Source organism: Passer domesticus, unplaced genomic scaffold (genome assembly GCF_036417665.1).
Source record: "Passer domesticus isolate bPasDom1 unplaced genomic scaffold, bPasDom1.hap1 HAP1_SCAFFOLD_67, whole genome shotgun sequence".
Lineage (NCBI taxonomy): Eukaryota > Metazoa > Chordata > Aves > Passeriformes > Passeridae > Passer > Passer domesticus.
In genome coordinates, this window is record NW_026990168.1 from 196,752 (window position 1) to 223,051 (window position 26,300).

Genomic DNA, 26,300 nt, shown 5'->3' on the forward strand with positions numbered 1-26,300 from the left:
ACTCCTCTCCTGAGCATTCCCTATTGGTTCATTGTTTGCATCCACCCCATGACTTGTATGTGTACAAAACCCCTTGGGCAGTACAGCTAGGGGCTTTTCATCCTGTTCTCTTCGCCTGGACTAAGGTGTTCCTTGCGGAACCTGAAGACGGGACGCCTCCTCCTTTCTCCTGTGCCTCGTCCCTGTCGTGGCTTGTGTCTGGCACTGGAGAGCAAGTGGCACTACAGGTTCTGCCTCTGGTAAATCCCCATAGCGAGGCAGTTCCCGACTCCTGCCGTAGTGCCGGAGTTCTAAGAGCTAGCCCAGGTTCCAGCACTCACTTCACTAATGTACCGAATGCCCCTTCTTCAGAGCCTGCTCTGGTGCTCTGCCAGCTCACACAGCAGAGTGTGATTCACATACTGCATCCCAGAGTTAGGTTGTTGCAACATTGAAATGGGTGTGGTTGGCAGGATGGCTGGGCATAAATCACTACAGAACTAAAGCAAAGGCGTGCACGGTCCCAGGCTGGACTTGAATAGACACAGGACTTGTGGAAAGATGAGGACAAGATAGCAGAGAAAAATGGAAAAACCAGCTGAAAAGGAGGATATGCGAAAAGAGCTATTTGTGCACATTTGGGGGTATATTTTTCTTGGGTGCAAAGCAAAATGAAAAGCTCCTAAATGCCCAAAAGATGAGAACTGTGTGTGGTAAATAGATATGATTCATGCTGACAAATTTGAAAGAGTAATCAATATTAATAAAGTAATTAATATTTGGAAATAATAAAACAGTTAAAGGTGTAATGCCAAGCAAGAAAGGGAGAGGAGGGTTTATCCCTCTCCCTACAGGTCTCCTGCAGATGTTCAGAAGAGGAGGAAGCAAGAGATAACTATGATTAAATTTAGTGGAAGAGAGGAGAATTTGGTTGGACACCAGGAAAATGTTGATTATATGAGATCCACTGCTTTAATGTTAGAACACAGTATTGGCTTATACTGTAGCAGCTTGGTGCGCATGTGTAATCCAAAAGGTGAACTACAGGACATGGAGGAAGAGGAGAGGCCTTCCTCAAAGAATATCCCCAAACAGTGGTACAACTTACTTAAAGAAGTGTGGAGCATGCGTGGTAAAGGTGATGATGAGGGCAGTGATACAAGTGTGATGAATTGAAAATGGGAGGAGATGGTAATGACATACAGCATAAAAAGGGGAATTTTGGCTTGACACGCTAGTACGTGAGGTGACGGGGGTCCAAAAGCCCTGCACTCCGTACCCCACGCATACCCCGCATGGTTATTTTTGCTTATACGCTATTATCAGGACCAAATTATTCGTTACTTCCAGCAAATGATACTGTCAATATTTTGAATGTATTCAATTGTATATATATTAAGCTACATAATTCAAATTGCTGTTTCGTTTCATTTTGTTTGGTTGTTTTTGTGGCTTCTTTTAAAATTGGATAATTGGGCAAATATAACATGTGGAATGTCCTCCACAGCAGAGTGTCAGACCTCTGGATCTTTTTAAACAGTTTTATCAAGGTGGAGCTGTGGCAGCTTCAGCTGGTGCCTCTGGAGGACCTTGAACAAAGAACCCCTGAGCTTTTCTACCCTCCCAGGTGAAGTGTGATAGTCTGGGGTCTTGCTGCTGTGTCCAAGTGCCGGGCCACTGGCTGGCACCACAGGTCCCCAGACCCGCTGCTGAGGCATCCCTCTCCTAGAGTCACGTTTACTCTGTCACATTTGGCTTTTCTCTCTGATCCACCGCCAGGACCAAAGATCACACGGTCGTGAGGATGTAAAAATGCCTGTTCCTTCTGTAACATTGCTGTTGTGTGACAGCCGTGCAGGCAGAGCAGGCAGCTGTAGGGACACTGACTCATTTCCCTGGTGCCAGCCGCGCTGCATCCATCGAGCTGCTGGGTCTTGGTGCTCGCTGGGACGCGGCCCGGCCCGGCACCACGGGAATTAGGAAGGGTCTTGAAGGAATCCCCACGCGTTAAAGCAGACGATTTAGCCTGGGATTTTAAGTTGTTTCTCAGTTAACCTTGTAAAAGGCCAGAACAAGTCTCCTATGAATTCTGTCCCTGTCAAGTTCAGTTCCGCCGCGAAAGCCCCTCAGCATTCTCAGGGCAGTGGCAGGAGCCGGGTGCTGGCCCGGAGCCCCGCTGGCCGGGGAGAGCACAGCCCAGAGCGAGCCCCTGCTGCCCGGGATGGCCACAGGCCCGGGGGAGCCGGGCGGGCAACGCAAGGGCCCTGTACAGGGTTCCTGGGGCTCCTCTGGCATCTGTTCCGTCCCCTCAGGCACTGAGCGGTGCCCGTCCCACGGGGCTGTCTGTGCCTGGCCCCAAAAGAGGCAGGGCCGGGGCTGTGGCCCCTGGGCTGGTGGTGCCGACTGCCCGGCGCTCACCACCGCCCGTGCCGTGCCGGTGCAGCGTGACCCGGCGGGGCAGCTCCGCCTCGGCGCCTCGCCACCGCCATCCCGGCACGGCGGCTGGCCCTGGGCCGCGGCAGCCCCGAGCCGCACGGGCCCGGGAGGGACTGCCGGAGGTCCCCATCCCCTGCGTGCCTCAGCAGACACTCCGGCCCCACTGTGTACAGCAGGAGGGACACAAAGCACCTGCACGCTTACGAGAGTCCACAGCCCTTTCTACATGTGAAATGAGACCCCAGGACCCCGACATGTGCCTCAGGAGAGATCCCAGCACCCTGCACACCTTGGGAGAGATCCCAAACCCTCTACATGCCTCACACAGGATTCCAAATCCCTTGCATGACTTGAAGTGGACCCCATTGCCCTCCCTGCCTCAGAGGAAACCTAAAATATCCCTGGGTGTGTCACAAGGGGCCCCACCCCGTCGTGCACCTTACGGGGGACTCCAAAGCCCCCACGTGCCTTACAGGGAAGTCCAGGCCAGCTATGCCGAGTGTTTCGACCTGGAAATCAAGTCTGGTTGCACCTGGGTTGTTGTGTCTCTGGGGCTGCTCACCAGCCCTGTCGGACCCTGAGGCTACACAGCCCTTCCCTTCCCTTCCCTTCCCTTCCCTTCCCTTCCCTTCCCTTCCCTTCCCTTCCCTTCCCTTCCCTTCCCTTCCCTTCCCTTCCCTTCCCTTCCCTTCCCTTCCCTTCCCTTCCCTTCCCTTCCCTTCCCTTCCCTTCCCTTCCCTTCCCTTCCCTTCCCTTCCCTTCCCTTCCCTTCCCTTCCCTTCCCTTCCCTTCCCTTCCCTTCCCTTCCCTTCCCTTCCCTTCCCTTCCCTTCCCTTCCCTTCCCTTCCCTTCCCTTCCCTTCCCTTCCCTTCCCACCGCTGGTCACAGTGAAGCCATATGCAGAATAAATAGACTCCACTGTCGCCCTGGTTTTTAATGTTCTGTCCTGGATTAGGGTCACTCTGGGAGAAAACCTCCAAAGGGGCCCCCCAGAAAGCAACCCCACATGGCCCCTTCCCCCCAGCAGTTCGGGTAGGATTCCTTGCAGAGAAGTGGAAAGAACCTGTTTATTTGACAGGCAAAACACCCCCAGCACACAAAATGAACAATACCAGATGACAATGCTTTCACCCATCTGAAAAGGATGACAAATTCAGAAAGTCTTTCCTGGCAGTGGTGGCTCTGCTGTCGCTCCCTCCGGCGCTGGGGATAGCTGCTGCAGGCCACAGGATGCAAACTCTCGGTGTTTCCCAGGTCCCAGTCTGGAGCAGGTGTGAGTGGTTTCAAAAAGGGAAAGGAAAAACAGTCCAGGGAAAAATCTGTACTGCTTAGCTAAACTGACTAACAAGCAGAAGCCAAAAAGCAAAAGCAAAGCAGGAGCACAGCAGAAGCAAGAGCAAATCAAGCAACAGCAAGCAAAGCAAAAAGCAAAAGCTGCATTATGAACTGAGCTGTCTGTCTGTCCTGCCAGCCGTGGGGGAGCAGGCTGATAACAAACCAAAACAAACCTTGCTCTTCAGGGCCAGTCGTGAAGGCACAGTACGTAATATCCAGCATTAACAGAACACACGATTGGGGATGCAAGCATCATAACCTCACCCTAGGACAAGTTTTTCTAAACCTTCTGATGTTTACATTCTTGTAACAAACTTTCTCACACACGTTATGCAAATAACGTATTGTTATGCATTCTTTTCTGCAGGAGGAGAACTTTGATGGACTGTTGGTTTGTCCAGTGTCATTGGAGAAGTGGCACTTTCACCCTCCAATCCACTGTCACTTTTGGAAATCTGTAAGTGTTGGAGTCAGAAATTCAACTGCCCCCTTTTCTACCTTGGAGAGATGCGTGTCTGCGTTGTTACATTTCATGTCCTGTAGCGCCACTCCACAAACTGATGTAGTTATGAAGTGGGGATGCGTGTCAGGGCCTGGCACAAGTGAGATGGCTCTCGTGAAAACTTGTGCCCCGAGCCCTGGTCCGAGCCACATCTTTGTTCACAAACCTGTTCCATATGCAATGCATTACACAATCTCTTCATGCACATTCAACCCCTGGCCCCGCCTGTCCTCCCCTCCCATGGCGATGAGATCCACGCCCTTCTGGGCACGCGTTGTTTCCTGTGGTGGTCACACTGGGGTCTTTGGTGGTCTCTGAGGCCGAAGGCTGTGGTCTTGGTCATGACTGAACTTTTGAACTTTTCTCCTTTGTGCGTGCACTGTGGTCCCCTGGTGCTTATCTGAGTACGTCTGTTGGTTTGGATCAGCTTGGAGACAGAGGAGCTCCTTAGTCTAGCCTTCCTGCATTCCCTGGTCTTCTCCTGGTGTTATGAGTAAAAAAGTTATCTGTAGCTATGATATTTTATTAAAAATCCTTTCCTAGGATTTTTCCCCTCCTGAGGAGCTGAGGGCCTCAGGAAAGAAATGTAAACAATAACTATCTGCTGCTGTGGAATGCAACAGGTGCATCTTCCATTGGTCCATGTGGATTGGTTTCACTTGATGACCAATCACAGCCAACTGTGTTGAGCCTGTGAGCAGTCACAAGATTTTTGTTATGCATTCCATTCTATTCTTCTTCTTTGTAGCCTTCTGGTCATTTTTTCCTCTCTGTTCTTTTAGTATAGTTTTAATGTAGTATTTTAATAGAATATATAATAAATCAGCCTTCTGAAATGGAGTCAAGCCTCGTGTCTCCACACCTGGGGTGTTCGCCCCAACAAATTATCCATTTTTTTTAAGGCTGCAAAGTTAAACTGGTTGGGCCAGTTGTTGAGAGTTGAAGGGTTGACTATTTGTTGTTGATAGCTTCATGTTGCAATCACCTCTTGTTAATAGTTTTTCTTCAATTACCTGTTAATGGTTAGAAATCAAGCGCAGTTGTCCCCCTGCTGCTTCCCAGGAGCCTGCAGGTAGCAGGAGGAGGTGACATCAGAGCTAGTATGCAGATGAGAATGCATTTCACCAAATTTTGCAATTTTCCAGGAAAAAAACCCCTAAAACCAAGAAGCCAACATGGAATTATGAAACCTAAGGAAGGTCTAAAGGTGAGGAACTTAATCCAGTACCTGCTAAGATCCTTTTTACTCCTCACCCTAACCTGAAAGGATGTCAGCTAGGAAGAGGACCTGGAATGTTAGACCAAAAAAGCGGAATTCCCACTACTCCCTCGAGGACGGAAGCCCCAGCTCTGCCTGCATACCAGCGGGCACAGCTGCATCATCCTCCTCCTCCGTGCCACTCCTGGGAGCAGCGGGAGTGCGGGCGACCTGTCGTTTCTCCCCAACCTGAGCTGAATTTTTTAAATAAAGGCATTAAAAAGGAGAAAGATCTCCTGCCCTATTTATTATGCTAGGGTCTCGTCCAGGAGATCCACACCTGAAGAGGACACCAGGACTGGGACGGCCGCCCGCCCTGGACCTGCAGGACAGCTGGCTCTCAGGATCAGAGAAGATCGGCTTGGGACAGTGACAGGGAGCAGCGCCGGACTGGTGAGAGTATCCGGCGGCAGGAGAGGGAGGCGAGCGAGTGTGTGTGAGTGAGACAAGAGCCGGCAGCTCGGCCCCTCGAAGCGAGTGAGGACCCCTCAGTACCGCGGTTCCGCACCCCCGCCAGGGGGCCGGCCGGGAACAGGGGGAAGCGAGTGGAATTGGTGATTGAGGCGCCTCCAAAGGGGTAAAGAGGACCCCCCTCGGGGCATGGGGAGGAAATAGTAGGTGAGTGGCACGCATCCCAAAAGCCCTGATACAGGTCCTAATGAAAGAAGTTACGCAATTTAGAAAATCAGGCAGTTTTGTTATTAAGTCCTGACGACGGAAGTCAAAGCACAAGGTCTGGCAGAGGAAGCCTATCCCGAGTTTTTTAAAGCTCTGGTAATGTAAGTCCTGACAGGGGGAAGTCAGGCAAACTAAAAATCAGGCCATACTTTTGTTTTAAGTCCTGACAAGGGACATCAGGCAAATTCAGAAGTCCTGAGTAGGATTTGGGCAAGTCCAAAAGTCCTGTAGGCAAACGAAGTCCTGACGAAAGGAGGTCAGGCAAACTCAGCCTCAGAGGCCAGGGTCTTGAGGTTTTTTTTGTTGAGTCTTGGCAAAGGAGGCCGAGGTCTCAACAAAGTCCTGACGAAAAGGGTCAGGCATATTGGAGTTTCGGCAGAGGAGGCTGGGACTTCACAAATAGGATTTACTTTTGAGCTGCCTGTCAGTAGCAGAAGCACCTTTGTAATTTTTGAGGCCCGAAAAAATGGAAGGGTGTAATAGTAAGGAAAGTGGCCAGAGACTGGGGAATATAACTCCCCATATTCCCCTAGGTGAACTGTTAGAGAGATGGGACTCTATAGAGGCCACAGAGGGCTTAGATAAATTTAAGATGATTCACTACTGTTCAGAAGCGTGGCCAGAATTGGATGTGCAAGGTGGATGGCTCTGGTGTGGGACAAAAGACAAGTGGATGTGTCAACAGCTGAGTCAGTGTGTGACAGCTCGAGAGGATACTGATCCCCAGCAATTATTATATGTAGCTTGTTGGTTAAAGAGTGCTTTCGAGGATGAAGGAGTGGGAATTTGTAAGGTGCAGAGGAAAAAGAGGGGAATGAAGGAGGGGATGCTGGAATTAAAGAGATTAGTAAAAGGTGGCACCCCCTGGACTACTTGCCTCCTGATGCCCCTCCACCTTAGAACCCTCTCCTTCGGGCACCTCAAATAGCAGATCCGTCTCTCCCCCCGGCGGCCATGGGGGCCATTCCCTCACCACCCCCTTCGACTCCTTTAGCTGCTTCTGCACCCCCACTAGTGCCTACTTCAGCTGCTGCACCCTCCACCCCTTCTCCAGCTCCACTTAACATGCACTCAAGCTCTTCTCCCCCTCCTACTGCTGTCCCTCCACCTCCTCCTAACTGGGAGACAAATGCCTCCTTACCTGGTAACCTCTTATCACCAGATACAGCTGTTGGCCTACAGCAGGTCCAGGTTAATGCTAATAGCCCTCAAATGAGTAATTTTGTGTCTGAAGATGGGCCACACTGCGGTACCCGATCCATGACCTCCAAGGTAGAGAGACTTTTTCCCCTTAGAGAAGTTCCTATGGGAGGAGTAGCAGGAGGTGTTGGTTTTGTGAATGCTCCTCTAACTGCTTCTGAGGTGAGAGGATTCAAGAGGGAGTTAGGGAATTTAGTTGAAGACCCTGTGGGTATTGCAAACCAAGCGGATCAATTCTTAGGTCTAAATATCTGCACTTGGGGGAAATGAATTCCATTCTAAATATATTATTTTCCCCAGAAGAGTTCCGAATTATTAGAGGTGCTAGCATAAGAATTTGGGACAAAGATAATCATCCAGGGCCCCAAGTGCCATCAGGTGCAGAAAAATTGCCACTAGTGGATCCCAATTGGAACCCTAATCAGGAGGAAGGAAGCAAGGAAGGCCATGATAGAGTACAGGTCTTTGATAATCAGGGGGAATCAGAGAATCAGTTCCCAATGCAACTAATACAAAATTAGCATTCAAGAGTGCACAAGAGAAGGATGAAACTCCTGCTACTTGGCTTAATTGCCTAAAGCAGAACTTCCAGTTGTACTCCAGAACAGACCCGGACACCAAGGAGGGTCAGGTGCTACTAAAGGTCCAATTTCTTACTACATCTTGGCCTGATAAACAGAGAAAACTGGAAAAGATTGAAGATTGGCCAGAGAAGGACATTAATGAGTTATTGAAAGAAGCATTGAAGGTATATTTAAGGAGGCAAGAAGAAAAAGCAAAGGCCAAGGCTAGTATCATGGTCGCTATAGCTAGAGGAAATGTGGGGGGCAAGCGACTCTATCCTACAATCCAAGGTAACAAAAGAGTGGGAGAGTCCACCACCAGGAGCAGGCAAGGAAACGCCAGTACCGTCAGGGACAGGAGGAATGGAGAGGCCTCAAGCCCCTTTGAGCGAAAGGCGCTGCTGGTACTGTGGAGCAACTGGACCCCCAAAACTGTTCAGCCTAAAGTTGTGAAACCGTGGCTAGCTGATCAGGAGAGCAAAGGAAGCAGCTTTAGAACCAGGGGATCCGGTAGAAGTTTTTAAAGCAGAAACCATGCCTGAGGAGGGAGGAAGATAAGAACCTATATTTAGTAAAAAAAAAAGTAAAGGCTATAAAAGATTTAAAGTTGCACCAAGGGCAGCGAGGGGAGTGGTTAAGATCAGATGGACGGGTGTTCCTAAACAAAGCACTTGCTGGGACAGTGCTAACAGGACCACATAATTTAAGTCACTGAGGAGTCCAAGGACTATGTGATCATTTCCTAAGAAATAACTTGTGCATAAGTGTATATGACCTAGCAGAAGCAATTAGAAAAGGCTGTTTAATTTGCCAAAAAGTGAACCAGAAGGTTATGAAAAAGGTAGCAGCTGGAGGGAGGGAATTGACTCTCAGGCCTTTCCAGAGCATAGAGATGGATTTCACTAAGATGCCCCCAGAGTAAGGATAGAAGCATCTACTGGTTATAGTAGATCATCTCACCCATTGGGTAGAAGCCTTCCCGACAAAAAAGGAAACAGCCCAGGTTGTGGCAAGGGTAATCTTGGAGAACATCATCCCCAGATATGGAATGGTGAATACCATAGACTCAGACCGAGGTCCGCATTTTGTGGCCCAAACATTGCAAAATATAATTGAAGTTTTAGGAATAAAATGGAGATTACATACTCCGTGGCACCCCCAGAGTTCTGGGAGGATGGAACGGATGAACAAAACTCTCAAAAATTAGTATTAACTAAACTGATTGAAGAAACAAAAATGAATTGGCTAAAGTGTTTGCCCCTAATGCTTTTGCGCATCAGAACAAGACCCCGGTCTGATATAGGGATTTCACCCTATGAAATGATGCTTGGACTGCCATTCTTGTTAACACCCTGGAGCACAGGAGACTATTTGGAAGAAGAAGCAGCTACCAGAAAATATTTAGAAGTCATTGGAAGAACCCTGGAAGGACTTAGAAAAAGAGGATACCTCCCCCAAACCTCCCCTCTTGACAGAAAAGCACGTAACATTAACCCAGGAGATTGGGTTTTGAAATAATCCTGCAATAGTAGACCATTAATGCCTAAATTTGAAGGCCCCTTTCAGGTACTCCTCATCGCTAATTCAGCTGTGCGGACCAGAGAAAAGGCTTGGACCCACATCACGAGAATTAAAGGACCAGTCCCACCCGCCAGCATTGGACAAGATTGGTCAGTGTTTCCCTCTGGTATTGGATCAGATTCCACACCACCCTCACCCCCTAACTCAGGACAGGATTCAGCCACATCAGGAGTTAATTCAGCTGAGTATACCATTGGAAAAGAACCAAAAGACTTAAAGTTGACACTCAAAAGGAAGAGCCAAAAAGACTGATGAACTGCATAAGAAAAGAGTTTAGAATCATAACATATCCTAAAGTGTTTTAAGAGATTTGTAAAAGTTAAAAATTGTTAATAGGTAATTCTGGTGAAGTCCTCCCAACTTAGTACCAAAGACTGAGGGTTAATCTTCTGCAGAGTACTCCCCTAAGAGAGACCAAATCAGTAAGGACAGATCAAGAGAGGTTTAACCAGGGAAGCAAATAGAAGAGACTCTAAAGAGCTTGGGAACTTCTCCTTAGTAAAATCCCCAAGAAGCAAGGCCGGGTGGGCAGGCTGTGCAAGATGACCCATACCGGACTCTTGGGAAGGGTAGTAATAATGGCTTTCATTGCTAGTGGTGCTCTGGGGAGCCCAAGAGAGCCGTGCAGTGAGTACTACCAACCCCTCTGTGAGGAAGAAGAAGTAAGTTCTTTGTTGAGAGTCCACACCAATTTAAGCCGTAATTGTGTTAACCTCTCCCAGTTGATCTTTTATCAAGAGAATGAGAAAATCTATTGGATGGCCCGGAACACCGCCACCTCTAGGCAGCAACTCCTGGCAGAGCACCCTGTAGAAGAGGCCTGGTGGTACTTTGAACATGATGCTACTGAAGCAAGCCTGGTAAATCTGGTCAGAGGAAAAGAAATAGTAAAAGCAAGAAGAGAACAAGACCATTTAGCAACACCCCCAAGTAAAAATCTAATAAGAGAAGAATGTATGTTGAGGAAAGGAAGGGGTACAGTACGCCAGTAGGAAGAATGGCTTGTAAAAGGTATTTAGCAGTAAAAGACTCTGCTACGCGGTGGATCCCAAGAGATCCAAATAGAATTTGGCCTGTTAAGAAAAAAGAGAACAAGTGCATTTACAATAAAACATATAGACTTTATGAGTATGATAAAAAAGAGATAAACCTCTTTTGGAGAATGAAAGAAATTTCTAAATATTGGGAGGGCCCAACAGAAACTAATCATACATTTCGGGAGACCCCTAAACACCTGTTTTGGATCTATGCTACTACAGCATCCACTAAATTGCCAAGAGACTGGTCTGGCAGTTGCATCATTAGGATTATAAAACAAGCTTTCTTTATATTACCCAAAGAATCTGGATCAAGTTGAACAGTTCCTATATACAGCGATTTAAGAAAAAACAAATGGAAGAAGCAATATATAGTAAACAAAATTATGAAGCTACAAGCAGTATTAGAGATAATATCTAATCAGACCGCATTAGCTCTTAATCATATTAATGACCAACTCACCTAAACCAAAACAGTAATTTATCAAATCAAATTAGTTGTAGCAGTCGTTTGAAGCATCTTAAACGAAATAAGAAAACTAGCATATGTAAGAAATCAAGAAAGGACTCCTGCACTGGATTCCACTTGTGGGATAACCCATGGACTTTCAAAAGAGGTTGGAAAACTAAAGCCTTCTTCACAGTGTGTACACATGTTAGTTTGCTCTTCTTATTTCCCTGCTTATTTAAAATAGTGACATCTGCCGTACAGAATAACCTACGGATCTCTAAAGAAATTAACCTGAAAAAAACCAAAAAAAGGAATGAAATTGAGTAACTATGATCACCAAAGTGCTCAGGAATTTTATAATCAATATAAAAATTATAAGAAATTCTATGCTAATGAGCCAAAAATTGCAAGTTGATGCAAGCTTAAGCTTCAGCCTGATCAAAGAAAAAAAGGGGGGACTGTTATGTGTAAAAAAGTTGTCCTTTTTTTTTAAGGCTGCAAAGTTAAACAGGTAGGGCCAGTTGTTGTGAGTTGAAGTTTTGACTGTTTCTTGTTGGTAGCTTCACATTGCAATCACCTCTTGTTAATAGTTTTTCTTCAATTACCTGTTAATGGTTAGAAATCAAGCGCAATTGTCCCCCTGCTGATTCACCTGAGCCTGCAGGTAGCAGGGTGGGGGGGATGACACCAGAGCTAGTATGCAGATGAGAATGCATTTCACCAAATTTTGCAATTTTCCAGGAAAAAAACCCTAAAAACAATGAGCCAACATGGAACTAAGAAACCTAAGTAATGTCCAAAGGTGAGGAACTTAATCCAGTATCTGCTAAGATCCTTTTTACTTTTCACCCTAACCTGAAAGGATGTCAGCTAGGAAGAGGACCTGGAATGTTAGACCAAAAAAGTGGAATTCCCACTACTCCCTCGAGGACGGAAGCCCCAGCTCTGCCTGCATACCAGCGGGCACAGCTGCATCATCCTCCTCCTCCGTGCCACTCCTGGGAGCAGTGGGGTGCGGGTGACCTGTCCTTTCTCCCCAACCTGAGCTGAATTTTTTAAATAAAGGCATTAAAAAGGAGAAAGATCTCCTACCCTATTTATTACGCTGGTATTGTCCTTCATAGCAAGAAGCTTCAGAAATTTGCATTTTCCTATGCCCTTTGTACCATGGCAGAGGTTTCTTAAGTAAAAGGTTAAAATTCAACACATAATTCTACAATTTAAAATTTAAATGCTTAGTCCATATTGCTAACTTAATTGAACCCCCCAAAACCTCCATTTCAACAGCAGCCCCTGCCTGGCTTCTGCCTGCCCACACCGTGGGCATCCACGGCTCTTGCTGGGCATGGAGCTCAGTCAGTGCTGGTGCTGGGTGGGCTTTGCTGCTGCTGCCATCTGGACACTGGGGTGACCGCTTGTCCTGGGTTGCAGTGTAAAGATGTATTCTAATGCCATCCTGAAGAGCTGCTGAAACCAGGAGGGGCATTGTTTCTTCCTTATCTCCTGTTAATGGGCCCATCAATGTCTTGCCACATGACTCAGAGATAACTCCCTCCCAGAGCCATTTCTGTTTCATGGCTAATCAAGGACCCACAGCATGAGGCAGAATGATATCAGCCCACTGTGAGATGCTCTGCCCATGGGGGAGGAGCTAAGCATCCCCAGCTGGATATAATCTGGGTTTTGGGACACAACAAGCAGTCTCTCCACTGGATTCCCAGAGGAACCGCCGCCCTTACCCACTGCTTTTCCAGAGGATGAGAGCTACCAGATTGTTTCGACAGGATCACCACTTCCACAAGTCCATTTCATCTGGACTGCTACCACCACCCTAACTAGCAGGGTGTCAGGCTGTATTCTGACCCTGTCAGTGGTTTTTCTTTTGTATTATTGCATGTATTTTAGTTTTTTTTCCCGTTTCCTAATAAATTGTATTTCTGACTTGGAGCCTCTCACTGGTTTTGCTTTCAAACTAGGACACAAATCCATCTCTTTATTTCAACACAGGAATGGGCCATTGCCTACCCTGCAAGCGGGAGTTGGAGGGGGGGGGAGGGTGGGGTGGGGTGGGGTGGGGTGGGGTGTCACCTTCAGTATTGCCTAGAGGGCAAGGCCAGGGGGCTCAGGGGCAGGGGAAGGGATGTGTTGGTCTGAGGAGGTGCTGGAAGGTGCTGGGCTGGTCCTGGGGTCCCTAGCGGAACTCGGGTTGGCTGGGATGGGACAGACTGAGATAAAAAAAGGAATGAAGGCAGCTTGGGGAGGCCAATGGGGAGAGCAGGTGGCAGTGGGATCTACGGGGCAATAAGAGGCTTCCTTGTCGACGGTTGTTCTGGGGTCCTCTTCACAGAACACTTGAGAGGGCTGTCCAGGCCGTTACTGCTGCTGGAGAAGCTGCTCACGCTGTCGGTGTGAGGTGCAGCCACCGTCTTCCAACTCCTGTCCCGAGGCGCTCCTGTGCAGAGAGGAGGTGGCTGAGGCCCCAGCTGCCAGTGGCACACAGGGACCCTCGTGCACAGCAGGGCCCAGAGCTGGCAAGGCTCACCAGCACGGCTGGAGCTGCTGGCACAGCTGGGCCCCACTGGACAGCTGCCCCTCAAGGCCCCGGCCAGCAGGGCACGGCTCTGGGCAGGGTCCCTGGCCAGGAGCGGGCCCCAGAGCGCCTCTGCCTTTCAAGGGCAATCTCGGCCCTGCTCTTTCTCCTCCCCACCTCCCTCTGCCTCTGCCCCGTGCCCCTGGGGCTGCTCTTGGCCAGGCAGACTCAGTGGGAGCCAGCTCTGGCTGCAGCCCCAGCGGGGCCCCCAGGACAAGGCCCAGCAATTGAGAGGCCAATGGAAGCACTGGGCAGCAGCAGAACCCTCAGCAGAGTTATTTGGACAATCATGGACTGGCCACAACCCCACTGCAGTCTCAATGGGAATGTTCCCTGACCACGTTAGACTTTCAAAAGAAGCTGTTTGAGGGGGAGAGCAACAAAACACTCACTGTTTTCTCTTCCAGGAATACCCGGTTCCAAAGCAGCCCAACATGAAGACAAGCTCCAAAGAAAGCACGCCTCCCAGTAACCCTAGCCAGCAGACTGTTCCCTGACAGAAACCCCTTCCGAGGCCATCCTGGGCATCGGTAACAGGTCTTGTGGTGCCGGCTGCATCTGTGGGAGCGATGGGGAGCGTGAGCCCGTGCTGTGCTGCACTGCTGAGCTGGCAGCACGGTGGATACGGGCAGGACGTTCTCTGTTTCCCCCAGAGCTGGGGCCTGCAGGCACCTTGCCGGCCCTTGGCACAGGCTGTGCCAGCCAACAAAGCCCAGCAGGCCGGGAGGAGAGCCCGGGGGCAGCGCAGCTGCTTGGGCAGTGGCTGCTGCCAGGGACACAGGCCAAAGCCATCCCTGAGCAGCCAACGCCAGCCCTGGCCCTCCCTGCCCCGTGACAGCACCCCCAGCCCCAGGGGACAGGCTCAGGCCCTGTCAGGACCCAGCGCAGCCCCTGCCCAGTCGGGAGCCAGGGCTGGCTCTGGCCCTGGGCTGGCGGCAGGGCTCCCGCTCGGGGCTGCTCCTGTGCCTTGGGCCTCTGGGCGCTCAGGGCCAGCTCCGCAGCAGCTGCAGCGCCAGGGACGTTGCTGCACCAGTCCCGTTTCCCCGGGGCTCTGAACCAGCTCCAGAGGCCTGGAAGCCCAGGCGCCTCCAGCTTTGGCTGCTGCCGGGCCGGGCAAGGGCAGGCCCTGGGGGAAGAGCTGCTGCCACACAGCCCCGGCCAGGGCTGAGCCTGGCACAGCAATTACCTGCTGTGCCTGTGCCTGTGTCTGGCATCGCCTTCCTTCCCGCAGCAGGGGCTGCCAATGAGCCACTGCTTCTCCCTGAGTGTTCCTCCTCCTGAACAGCCTTTTGGTCCATCACTTGAAAAAGGAAAAAAGGGACAACTGGATCAAATGGAAATATTCCCCACTGGGGAGGTGGCACCTTCAGGAGGCAATGCTTGTCTAAGTCACAGGTAAAGATCAGGAAAAAGCCCAGGTAATTGGGGCTGGGCCAGTGCACTCCCTTGTGCAAACAGCTGCACCGCCTGATCTTCTCAGAGACTGGGAAATGGCAGGGGATCTCAGGCCCACAGTACAGTTGGGGCACCCTATCAGCTACTGCCAAATTCCATCCTGCAGAGGCTGGGGAGGAATTGCAGCCAGGCCAGGCTGGGAAACAGCCCTGCACGATGTGAAAGCAGCAGCGGGGCAGCGAGGCTGCCATGGATCCCTTCCCGCTGTGCCGGGCACGGCGTGTCCAGATGTGCAGCCAAAGCCCCCGGCTGCTGAGTCCCAGGGGCAGCATGAGGGAAATGCACCCACCTTGTCTTCTCTGCAGACATTCCTTCAGCATTTGCCACATGATTTCTAATGGGTCCTGGAATTTCTTGCCGGCCATGTCTTTGGTTTCTCCTGTCGTAGGACCTTAAGAGAAAGTAGTTCCATTTCCCAGGAATGGACCCCACAAAAGCAGGGCTCAGCCTGAGGGTTCAGCAGGGACACACTACTCACCCCTGCCATAGGAGCTGGGCTTTTGTGCAGCATCCAGGGTAGGAGTTGGTGAAGTCGTCCCTGCAGACACATCTGTAACACAACAGCCACAGAAGCTTCTGTCACCTGGTCCTGACCAGTCAGTCAAACATTACGCCTTGGTGGGACAGTGAGAACATACCTGCAGAATGCTCGGAGGGCTTCACAACTTCAGAGCGCCAGGCTAATGCAGAATCATTCCCAGCATCCCAGTCTGGAAGCAAACCAAGATGAGAACTGTTTCCATTGTGTGCTAGGGCTGGCTCTGGCCCTGGGCTGGCGGCAGGGCTCCCGCTCGGGGCTGCTCCTGTGCCTTGGGCCTCTGGGCACTCAGGGCCAGCTCCGCAGCAGCTGCAGCGCCAGGGACGTTGCTGCACCAGTCCCATTTCCCCGGGGCTCTGAACCAGCTCCAGAGGCCTGGAAGCCGAGGCACCTCCAGCTTTGGCTGCTGCAGGGCCGGGCAAGGGCAGGCCCTGGGGGAAGAGCTGCTGCCACACAGCCCCGGCCAGGGCTGAGCCCGGCACAGCAATTACCTGCTGTGCCTGTGCCCATGTCTGGCATTGCCTTCCGTCCTGCAGCTGGGGCTCGCACCGAAGATGGAGTGCTTCCTTCAAGAAATGCCAACTTCCACTGAAGCATTATGTCCATCTCTTGACAAAGGAAGGGAGACAGCTGCATCAGATGGAGCTGTTCCCCACTTGGGCGGTGGCATCAGAGGTAATATTTGTGAAATTTATGGAGCAGGAAAATGGCCAGATTCCAGTGGCATGATGTGAGCACTTCCACCTCCAAACAGCCACCCTTTTCCTAATCTGCAGGGCTGGATATAGTGGGGGATCTCAGGGTGTGTTACAGTTTGGGCTGCCTGTCAGCTGATGCCAAATGCCTTCCGGCAGAGGCTGGGCAGAAGCTGCAGCCAGGCCAGGCTGGGAAACAGCCCTGCAGGATGTGAAAGCAGCAGCGGGGCAGCGAGGCTGCCATGGATCCCTTCCCGCTGTGCCAGGCATGGCGTGTCCAGATGTGCAGCCAAAGCCCCCGGCTGCTGAGTCCCAGGGGAAGCATGAGAGAAATGCACCCACCTTCTCTTGTCTGCAGGGGTTCCTTCAGCTCTTGCCGCATCTGTTTGGAAGGTTGCAGGGACATCTTATCTGTTGTATCTTGGACTTTCCCTGTTGGAGTACCTTAGAGAAAAATATTTCCAATTCCCAGGAATGGATCCTACAAAAGCAAGGCTCAGCCTCTGAGGTCAGCAGGGACACACTACTCACCACTGTGATGGGAGCTGGGCTTGCGTATAGCATCCAAGGTAGGAGCTGGAGAAGCTGGAGAAGTCCTCCCTGTAGATACATCTGTAACACAACAGCCACAGAAGCTTCTGTCACCTGGTTCCTGCCCGCTTGTCTACAATTCTTCCTTGGTGGCACACTGAGAACATACCTGCAGGAGGCTCCAAGGGCTTCAAAACTTTATTCATCCAAGCTGATGGAGAAGCCTTCCCAGCAACTTCATCTAGAATGGAGCACAGATGAGAACACTTTCCAGGGTGTGCTGGGATCCCGTTTTGCCACAGGAAACTGGGCACTGCAAGGGGGTCGGCTAAGGCCGTGGGAGCCAGATGTGAATAGACATGGCCAAAGGTGCACAGGGGCCTGGGGAGCTCTGGGCTGGCTCCTGGTCACTCTCCACACCCTTTCCCTGCCCTCAGCAACATCCCAGGGAGGAGTGGCTGGAGCAGCACAGGGCCCTGGGGCTCTCTCCCTCAGACACAGAGGAAATCCTCCCTAAAGCCCTGGGGCAAACTGCAGCAGGCAGTGCCACAGCTATGCCTCCCTACCTCCCTCTGTCCCTCCTGCCCTCCTTCTGTGGGGACACCCCCCAGATCCCAAGGGCAACAAGCCAGGCCCTCTCAGGACACACTGGAGCCTTGCTCTCCCCCTCTGTCCTTTCCCCACCGTGGGCACCCCGTGCAGTCGCTGCCAGGTTTCAGGACATGTCTCCCAAGGAGGGACCCCAGCAGGACTGCTCAGGACCCGAGTGCCCTGAGCCTGCTCGGGATAATTCCCCTGGGCTGTGCCGCTCTAGTCCAGGCTGTGCCCGCACTGCCAAGCAGCAGAGAGGGCAGCTCAAGCCTCAGCAGGGCTCAGGCCCAGAGGCACAGCAATTACCTCCTGTGTCTGTGCCTGGCATGGCCTCCCTTCCTGCAGCAGAGGCTGGCACAGAACCACTGCTTCCTCTGGGAAATGCTTCCTTCTGCACAGGCTCTCCTTTCATTTCTGGAGAATGGAAAAGAGACAGCTGGATCAGATGGAAACATTCCTCACTGGGAATGGGGAAGGGGACAATTTCAGGAGGCATCACTTGTGAAAGGAATGGATAAGGATCAGAAAACACCCAGGATTTTGGGACAACCCAAGGCTGCTTCCTTCCCCAAAGAGCCCCAACATCTGATCTGCCTGGACACCAGGAAGTGCAGGGGATCTGAGGGTGGGCATGTCCGGTGGTCCAGTTTGGGCTGTCTGTCAGCTGATGCCAAATGCCTTCCTGCAGAGGCTGGGCAGAAGCTGCAGCCAGGCCAGGCTGGGAAACAGCCCTGCAGGGCGTGAAAGCAGCAGCGGGGCAGTGAGGCTGCCATGGATCCCTTCCAGCTGTGCCAGGCACGGCGTGTCTAGATGTGCAGCCAAAGTCTTCCCCAGCTGCTGAGACCCAGGGGAAGAATGAGGGAAATGCACCCACCTTGTCTTCTCTGCAGACGTTGCTTCAGCATTTGCCACATGATTTCTAATGGGTCCTGGAATTTCTTGCCTGCCATGTCTTTGGTTTCTCCTGTCGGAGGACCTTAAGAGAAAGTAGTTCCATTTCCCAGGAATGGATCCCACAAAAGCAGGGCTCAGCCTGTGGGGTCAGCAGGGACACACTACTCACCCCTGCCATGGGAGCTGGGTTGGGGCCAAGCATCCAGCCCTGGAGCTTGAGAAGTTTTCCCTGCAGACACACCTGTAACTCAACAGCCACAGAAGCTTCTGCCATCTCTGCTGATCTGCACGGGCACCACTGAGCCGCAGCAGCCGTGAGGGGATCGTGCAGGGCGCGGGCACACACATGCATGGTTCTGTGCTGGCACCTGCAGCGCTGCCTCCCTGGCCCAGCTTTGGGCTCTGAGCTGGCAGCTCTCTCAGGGGAAAGGCCTTGACCTACCCTCAGCATCTCCCAGAGCCTCAGTCCTGGATGTGGGACCTTCACCGGCAGGTTCAGCTGCAAAGAAAGGCAGGACAGAAGAGCTCCTGTGGCACTGCAGGAGATCCTCAGGCTGCCCACAAGGCTCAGCCCCGGGGCACAGCCCTGGGCCCGGCCCCTTCCCTCTCTGCTCTTCTCTGTGACTGCACAGAGCACACGGAAGGACACACTGGCACAGCACACGGGAGGAAGATTGAAAGCTAAATGCTCCTTCCTCCCACTGACAGTGATCCTGTGGGATCCCTCAGGGATCCAGAAGGGAGCAGGGCAAGGTTTCCAGATTCTTTTAATCTTAAGATTTTGTTAAGGGAAATGGTTTATAAGTGAGTTTCTGTTGCACTGACCCTTATTATTCACTAAGGAAAGGCAGAATGAAAACTTGCCTCCAGCATCCTCCAGGAACTTCAAACCATCATTCATCAGGACTTCCTGAAAACCCATGTCACGATTCCAGGCTAGAAGGGAGCAGAGACCAGAACCATTTCCATGGTGTGCTGGGATCCCCTTCTGCCACAGGGAACTGGGCAATGCAGGGGTGTTGGGTAAGGCTGTGGGAGCCAGATGTGAATGGACATGGCCAAAGGTGCACAGGGGCCTGGGGAGCTCTGGGCTGGCTCCTGGTCACTCTCCAACTTCTTTGCAGGCCCTTTGCAACATCTCTGGAGGGGTGGCTGGAGTAGCCCAGGGCCCGTGGGGTCTCTCTCCCTCCCACAGAGGAAACCCTCCCAAAAGCCCTGGGCAAAACCATCCCCAGCGCTTCCCAGGGAGCCGGGAGCGCTGTCCCGGGAAAGGGCAGCCAGGCTGCCGGCTCACCTGCTCGCCGCGCTTGCAGCGGAGCAGCCTGGGCAGCCCTGGCAGGCAGGGCCACGGCCAGGAGCAGCAGGAGTAGGAGGCGCAGAGCAAGGGCCATGGTGCCTTGTCCTCCGCCAGTCCCGCAGCTCTTGCTGCCACCGCTGTCCCGACACCGCTGTCCCAACGTCAGCACCGCTGCTGCCACCGCCGCTGCTGCCGCAACAGTTGTGCTCAGGGACTGAGTGCTGGCTCCTTGGGCTGCTCTGCAACCACGGGGCTCTGGCACCTCTGGCACCTCTGTGACCTCAGGGCCTGCTGAGAGCTCAGCCTGCTGTGACCCCAGAGCCCTGCTGTGACCTCATGGCCTCAGCTCTACCCCCAGAGTGTGCGCCCGTCCGCATGAATGGACTGCCCTGATTGTAAATGTTTTGCTTCATCAAAGGGCCATTGCTCAGCAAAACCTTTCTTTTGCCTGCTGACATTGCTGGTCAGGCTGCGTCCCTCAAGATGCTCTTATTGTTGCAGTTCAAATTTATTTTATTGATTTCATTTTAAGTGTTGTTTAAGGGCTCTGTTATCCCCCATTTTTTTTCCTGACTTGGTTCACCTGTGGGTTTTACCCTCCCTCCAAACTGTCCCTCGTGCCCTTCCCCACCCCTTGTTCCAGCTCTTTCCCTGCCTGTCAAGGCAACCCAGCCCCTTGGTTCCCAAACCTTTGGGCCAATCCCTGACTGCAACTCCCCTTTGGAATTCCCCTACTCCTGGGAGCCCCATTGGCCCTTGTGACCCATCCTCTCCACCCTCCTACCCCAACTGGCCCCAGACACTTGATGTAATCCCCTCACTCCTCTCCTGAGCATTCCCTATTGGTTCATTGTTTGCATCCACCCCATGACTTGTATGTGTACAAAACCCCTTGGGCAGTACAGCTAGGGGCTTTTCATCCTGTTCTCTTCGCCTGGACTAAGGTGTTCCTTGCGGAACCTGAAGACGGGACGCCTCCTCCTTTCTCCTGTGCCTCGTCCCTGTCGTGGCTTGTGTCTGGCACTGGAGAGCAAGTGGCACTACAGGTTCTGCCTCTGGTAAATCCCCATAGCGAGGCAGTTCCCGACTCCTGCCGTAGTGCCGGAGTTCTAAGAGCTAGCCCAGGTTCCAGCACTCACTTCACTAATGTACCGAATGCCCCTTCTTCAGAGCCTGCTCTGGTGCTCTGCCAGCTCACACAGCAGAGTGTGATTCACATACTGCATCCCAGAGTTAGGTTGTTGCAACATTGAAATGGGTGTGGTTGGCAGGATGGCTGGGCATAAATCACTACAGAACTAAAGCAAAGGCGTGCACGGTCCCAGGCTGGACTTGAATAGACACAGGACTTGTGGAAAGATGAGGACAAGATAGCAGAGAAAAATGGAAAAACCAGCTGAAAAGGAGGATATGCGAAAAGAGCTATTTGTGCACATTTGGGGGTATATTTTTCTTGGGTGCAAAGCAAAATGAAAAGCTCCTAAATGCCCAAAAGATGAGAACTGTGTGTGGTAAATAGATATGATTCATGCTGACAAATTTGAAAGAGTAATCAATATTAATAAAGTAATTAATATTTGGAAATAATAAAACAGTTAAAGGTGTAATGCCAAGCAAGAAAGGGAGAGGAGGGTTTATCCCTCTCCCTACAGGTCTCCTGCAGATGTTCAGAAGAGGAGGAAGCAAGAGATAACTATGATTAAATTTAGTGGAAGAGAGGAGAATTTGGTTGGACACCAGGAAAATGTTGATTATATGAGATCCACTGCTTTAATGTTAGAACACAGTATTGGCTTATACTGTAGCAGCTTGGTGCGCATGTGTAATCCAAAAGGTGAACTACAGGACATGGAGGAAGAGGAGAGGCCTTCCTCAAAGAATATCCCCAAACAGTGGTACAACTTACTTAAAGAAGTGTGGAGCATGCGTGGTAAAGGTGATGATGAGGGCAGTGATACAAGTGTGATGAATTGAAAATGGGAGGAGATGGTAATGACATACAGCATAAAAAGGGGAATTTTGGCTTGACACGCTAGTACGTGAGGTGACGGGGGTCCAAAAGCCCTGCACTCCGTACCCCACGCATACCCCGCATGGTTATTTTTGCTTATACGCTATTATCAGGACCAAATTATTCGTTACTTCCAGCAAATGATACTGTCAATATTTTGAATGTATTCAATTGTATATATATTAAGCTACATAATTCAAATTGCTGTTTCGTTTCATTTTGTTTGGTTGTTTTTGTGGCTTCTTTTAAAATTGGATAATTGGGCAAATATAACATGTGGAATGTCCTCCACAGCAGAGTGTCAGACCTCTGGATCTTTTTAAACAGTTTTATCAAGGTGGAGCTGTGGCAGCTTCAGCTGGTGCCTCTGGAGGACCTTGAACAAAGAACCCCTGAGCTTTTCTACCCTCCCAGGTGAAGTGTGATAGTCTGGGGTCTTGCTGCTGTGTCCAAGTGCCGGGCCACTGGCTGGCACCACAGGTCCCCAGACCCGCTGCTGAGGCATCCCTCTCCTAGAGTCACGTTTACTCTGTCACATTTGGCTTTTCTCTCTGATCCACCGCCAGGACCAAAGATCACACGGTCGTGAGGATGTAAAAATGCCTGTTCCTTCTGTAACATTGCTGTTGTGTGACAGCCGTGCAGGCAGAGCAGGCAGCTGTAGGGACACTGACTCATTTCCCTGGTGCCAGCCGTGCTGCATCCATCGAGCTGCTGGGTCTTGGTGCTCGCTGGGACGCGGCCCGGCCCGGCACCACGGGAATTAGGAAGGGTCTTGAAGGAATCCCCACGCGTTAAAGCAGACGATTTAGCCTGGGATTTTAAGTTGTTTCTCAGTTAACCTTGTAAAAGGCCAGAACAAGTCTCCTATGAATTCTGTCCCTGTCAAGTTCAGTTCCGCCGCGAAAGCCCCTCAGCATTCTCAGGGCAGTGGCAGGAGCCGGGTGCTGGCCCGGAGCCCCGCTGGCCGGGGAGAGCACAGCCCAGAGCGAGCCCCTGCTGCCCGGGATGGCCACAGGCCCGGGGGAGCCGGGCGGGCAACGCAAGGGCCCTGTACAGGGTTCCTGGGGCTCCTCTGGCATCTGTTCCGTCCCCTCAGGCACTGAGCGGTGCCCGTCCCACGGGGCTGTCTGTGCCTGGCCCCAAAAGAGGCAGGGCCGGGGCTGTGGCCCCTGGGCTGGTGGTGCCGACTGCCCGGCGCTCACCACCGCCCGTGCCGTGCCGGTGCAGCGTGACCCGGCGGGGCAGCTCCGCCTCGGCGCCTCGCCACCGCCATCCCGGCACGGCGGCTGGCCCTGGGCCGCGGCAGCCCCGAGCCGCACGGGCCCGGGAGGGACTGCCGGAGGTCCCCATCCCCTGCGTGCCTCAGCAGACACTCCGGCCCCACTGTGTACAGCAGGAGGGACACAAAGCACCTGCACGCTTACGAGAGTCCACAGCCCTTTCTACATGTGAAATGAGACCCCAGGACCCCGACATGTGCCTCAGGAGAGATCCCAGCACCCTGCACACCTTGGGAGAGATCCCAAACCCTCTACATGCCTCACACAGGATTCCAAATCCCTTGCATGACTTGAAGTGGACCCCATTGCCCTCCCTGCCTCAGAGGAAACCTAAAATATCCCTGGGTGTGTCACAAGGGGCCCCACCCCGTCGTGCACCTTACGGGGGACTCCAAAGCCCCCACGTGCCTTACAGGGAAGTCCAGGCCAGCTATGCCGAGTGTTTCGACCTGGAAATCAAGTCTGGTTGCACCTGGGTTGTTGTGTCTCTGGGGCTGCTCACCAGCCCTGTCGGACCCTGAGGCTACACAGCCCTTCCCTTCCCTTCCCTTCCCTTCCCTTCCCTTCCCTTCCCTTCCCTTCCCTTCCCTTCCCTTCCCTTCCCTTCCCTTCCCTTCCCTTCCCTTCCCTTCCCTTCCCTTCCCTTCCCTTCCCTTCCCTTCCCTTCCCTTCCCTTCCCTTCCCTTCCCTTCCCTTCCCTTCCCTTCCCTTCCCTTCCCTTCCCTTCCCTTCCCTTCCCTTCCCACCGCTGGTCACAGTGAAGCCATATGCAGAATAAATAGACTCCACTGTCGCCCTGGTTTTTAATGTTCTGTCCTGGATTAGGGTCACTCTGGGAGAAAACCTCCAAAGGGGCCCCCCAGAAAGCAACCCCACATGGCCCCTTCCCCCCAGCAGTTCGGGTAGGATTCCTTGCAGAGAAGTGGAAAGAACCTGTTTATTTGACAGGCAAAACACCCCCAGCACACAAAATGAACAATACCAGATGACAATGCTTTCACCCATCTGAAAAGGATGACAAATTCAGAAAGTCTTTCCTGGCAGTGGTGGCTCTGCTGTCGCTCCCTCCGGCGCTGGGGATAGCTGCTGCAGGCCACAGGATGCAAACTCTCGGTGTTTCCCAGGTCCCAGTCTGGAGCAGGTGTGAGTGGTTTCAAAAAGGGAAAGGAAAAACAGTCCAGGGAAAAATCTGTACTGCTTAGCTAAACTGACTAACAAGCAGAAGCCAAAAAGCAAAAGCAAAGCAGGAGCACAGCAGAAGCAAGAGCAAATCAAGCAACAGCAAGCAAAGCAAAAAGCAAAAGCTGCATTATGAACTGAGCTGTCTGTCTGTCCTGCCAGCCGTGGGGGAGCAGGCTGATAACAAACCAAAACAAACCTTGCTCTTCAGGGCCAGTCGTGAAGGCACAGTACGTAATATCCAGCATTAACAGAACACACGATTGGGGATGCAAGCATCATAACCTCACCCTAGGACAAGTTTTTCTAAACCTTCTGATGTTTACATTCTTGTAACAAACTTTCTCACACACGTTATGCAAATAACGTATTGTTATGCATTCTTTTCTGCAGGAGGAGAACTTTGATGGACTGTTGGTTTGTCCAGTGTCATTGGAGAAGTGGCACTTTCACCCTCCAATCCACTGTCACTTTTGGAAATCTGTAAGTGTTGGAGTCAGAAATTCAACTGCCCCCTTTTCTACCTTGGAGAGATGCGTGTCTGCGTTGTTACATTTCATGTCCTGTAGCGCCACTCCACAAACTGATGTAGTTATGAAGTGGGGATGCGTGTCAGGGCCTGGCACAAGTGAGATGGCTCTCGTGAAAACTTGTGCCCCGAGCCCTGGTCCGAGCCACATCTTTGTTCACAAACCTGTTCCATATGCAATGCATTACACAATCTCTTCATGCACATTCAACCCCTGGCCCCGCCTGTCCTCCCCTCCCATGGCGATGAGATCCACGCCCTTCTGGGCACGCGTTGTTTCCTGTGGTGGTCACACTGGGGTCTTTGGTGGTCTCTGAGGCCGAAGGCTGTGGTCTTGGTCATGACTGAACTTTTGAACTTTTCTCCTTTGTGCGTGCACTGTGGTCCCCTGGTGCTTATCTGAGTACGTCTGTTGGTTTGGATCAGCTTGGAGACAGAGGAGCTCCTTAGTCTAGCCTTCCTGCATTCCCTGGTCTTCTCCTGGTGTTATGAGTAAAAAAGTTATCTGTAGCTATGATATTTTATTAAAAATCCTTTCCTAGGATTTTTCCCCTCCTGAGGAGCTGAGGGCCTCAGGAAAGAAATGTAAACAATAACTATCTGCTGCTGTGGAATGCAACAGGTGCATCTTCCATTGGTCCATGTGGATTGGTTTCACTTGATGACCAATCACAGCCAACTGTGTTGAGCCTGTGAGCAGTCACAAGATTTTTGTTATGCATTCCATTCTATTCTTCTTCTTTGTAGCCTTCTGGTCATTTTTTCCTCTCTGTTCTTTTAGTATAGTTTTAATGTAGTATTTTAATAGAATATATAATAAATCAGCCTTCTGAAATGGAGTCAAGCCTCGTGTCTCCACACCTGGGGTGTTCGCCCCAACAAATTATCCATTTTTTTTAAGGCTGCAAAGTTAAACTGGTTGGGCCAGTTGTTGAGAGTTGAAGGGTTGACTATTTGTTGTTGATAGCTTCATGTTGCAATCACCTCTTGTTAATAGTTTTTCTTCAATTACCTGTTAATGGTTAGAAATCAAGCGCAATTGTCCCCCTGCTGCTTCCCAGGAGCCTGCAGGTAGCAGGAGGAGGTGACATCAGAGCTAGTATGCAGATGAGAATGCATTTCACCAAATTTTGCAATTTTCCAGGAAAAAAACCCCTAAAACCAAGAAGCCAACATGGAATTATGAAACCTAAGGAAGGTCTAAAGGTGAGGAACTTAATCCAGTACCTGCTAAGATCCTTTTTACTCCTCACCCTAACCTGAAAGGATGTCAGCTAGGAAGAGGACCTGGAATGTTAGACCAAAAAAGCGGAATTCCCACTACTCCCTCGAGGACGGAAGCCCCAGCTCTGCCTGCATACCAGCGGGCACAGCTGCATCATCCTCCTCCTCCGTGCCACTCCTGGGAGCAGCGGGAGTGCGGGCGACCTGTCGTTTCTCCCCAACCTGAGCTGAATTTTTTAAATAAAGGCATTAAAAAGGAGAAAGATCTCCTGCCCTATTTATTATGCTAGGGTCTCGTCCAGGAGATCCACACCTGAAGAGGACACCAGGACTGGGACGGCCGCCCGCCCTGGACCTGCAGGACAGCTGGCTCTCAGGATCAGAGAAGATCGGCTTGGGACAGTGACAGGGAGCAGCGCCGGACTGGTGAGAGTATCCGGCGGCAGGAGAGGGAGGCGAGCGA

The 26,300-nt window shown here is 51.6% G+C and overlaps 1 long non-coding RNA gene across 1 annotated transcript; it reads right to left on the reverse strand.

The window, feature by feature from the left end:
• Positions 1-16,640: 16,640 nt before the first annotated feature.
• LOC135293102 (uncharacterized) lies at positions 16,641-17,072 on the reverse strand. The gene is made up of 3 exons (XR_010355236.1): positions 16,999-17,072; positions 16,830-16,910; positions 16,641-16,742 (listed from the first exon to the last, which is right to left on the reverse strand). It is a non-coding gene; the product is annotated as an uncharacterized LOC135293102 (long non-coding RNA).
• Positions 17,073-26,300: the final 9,228 nt, after the last annotated feature.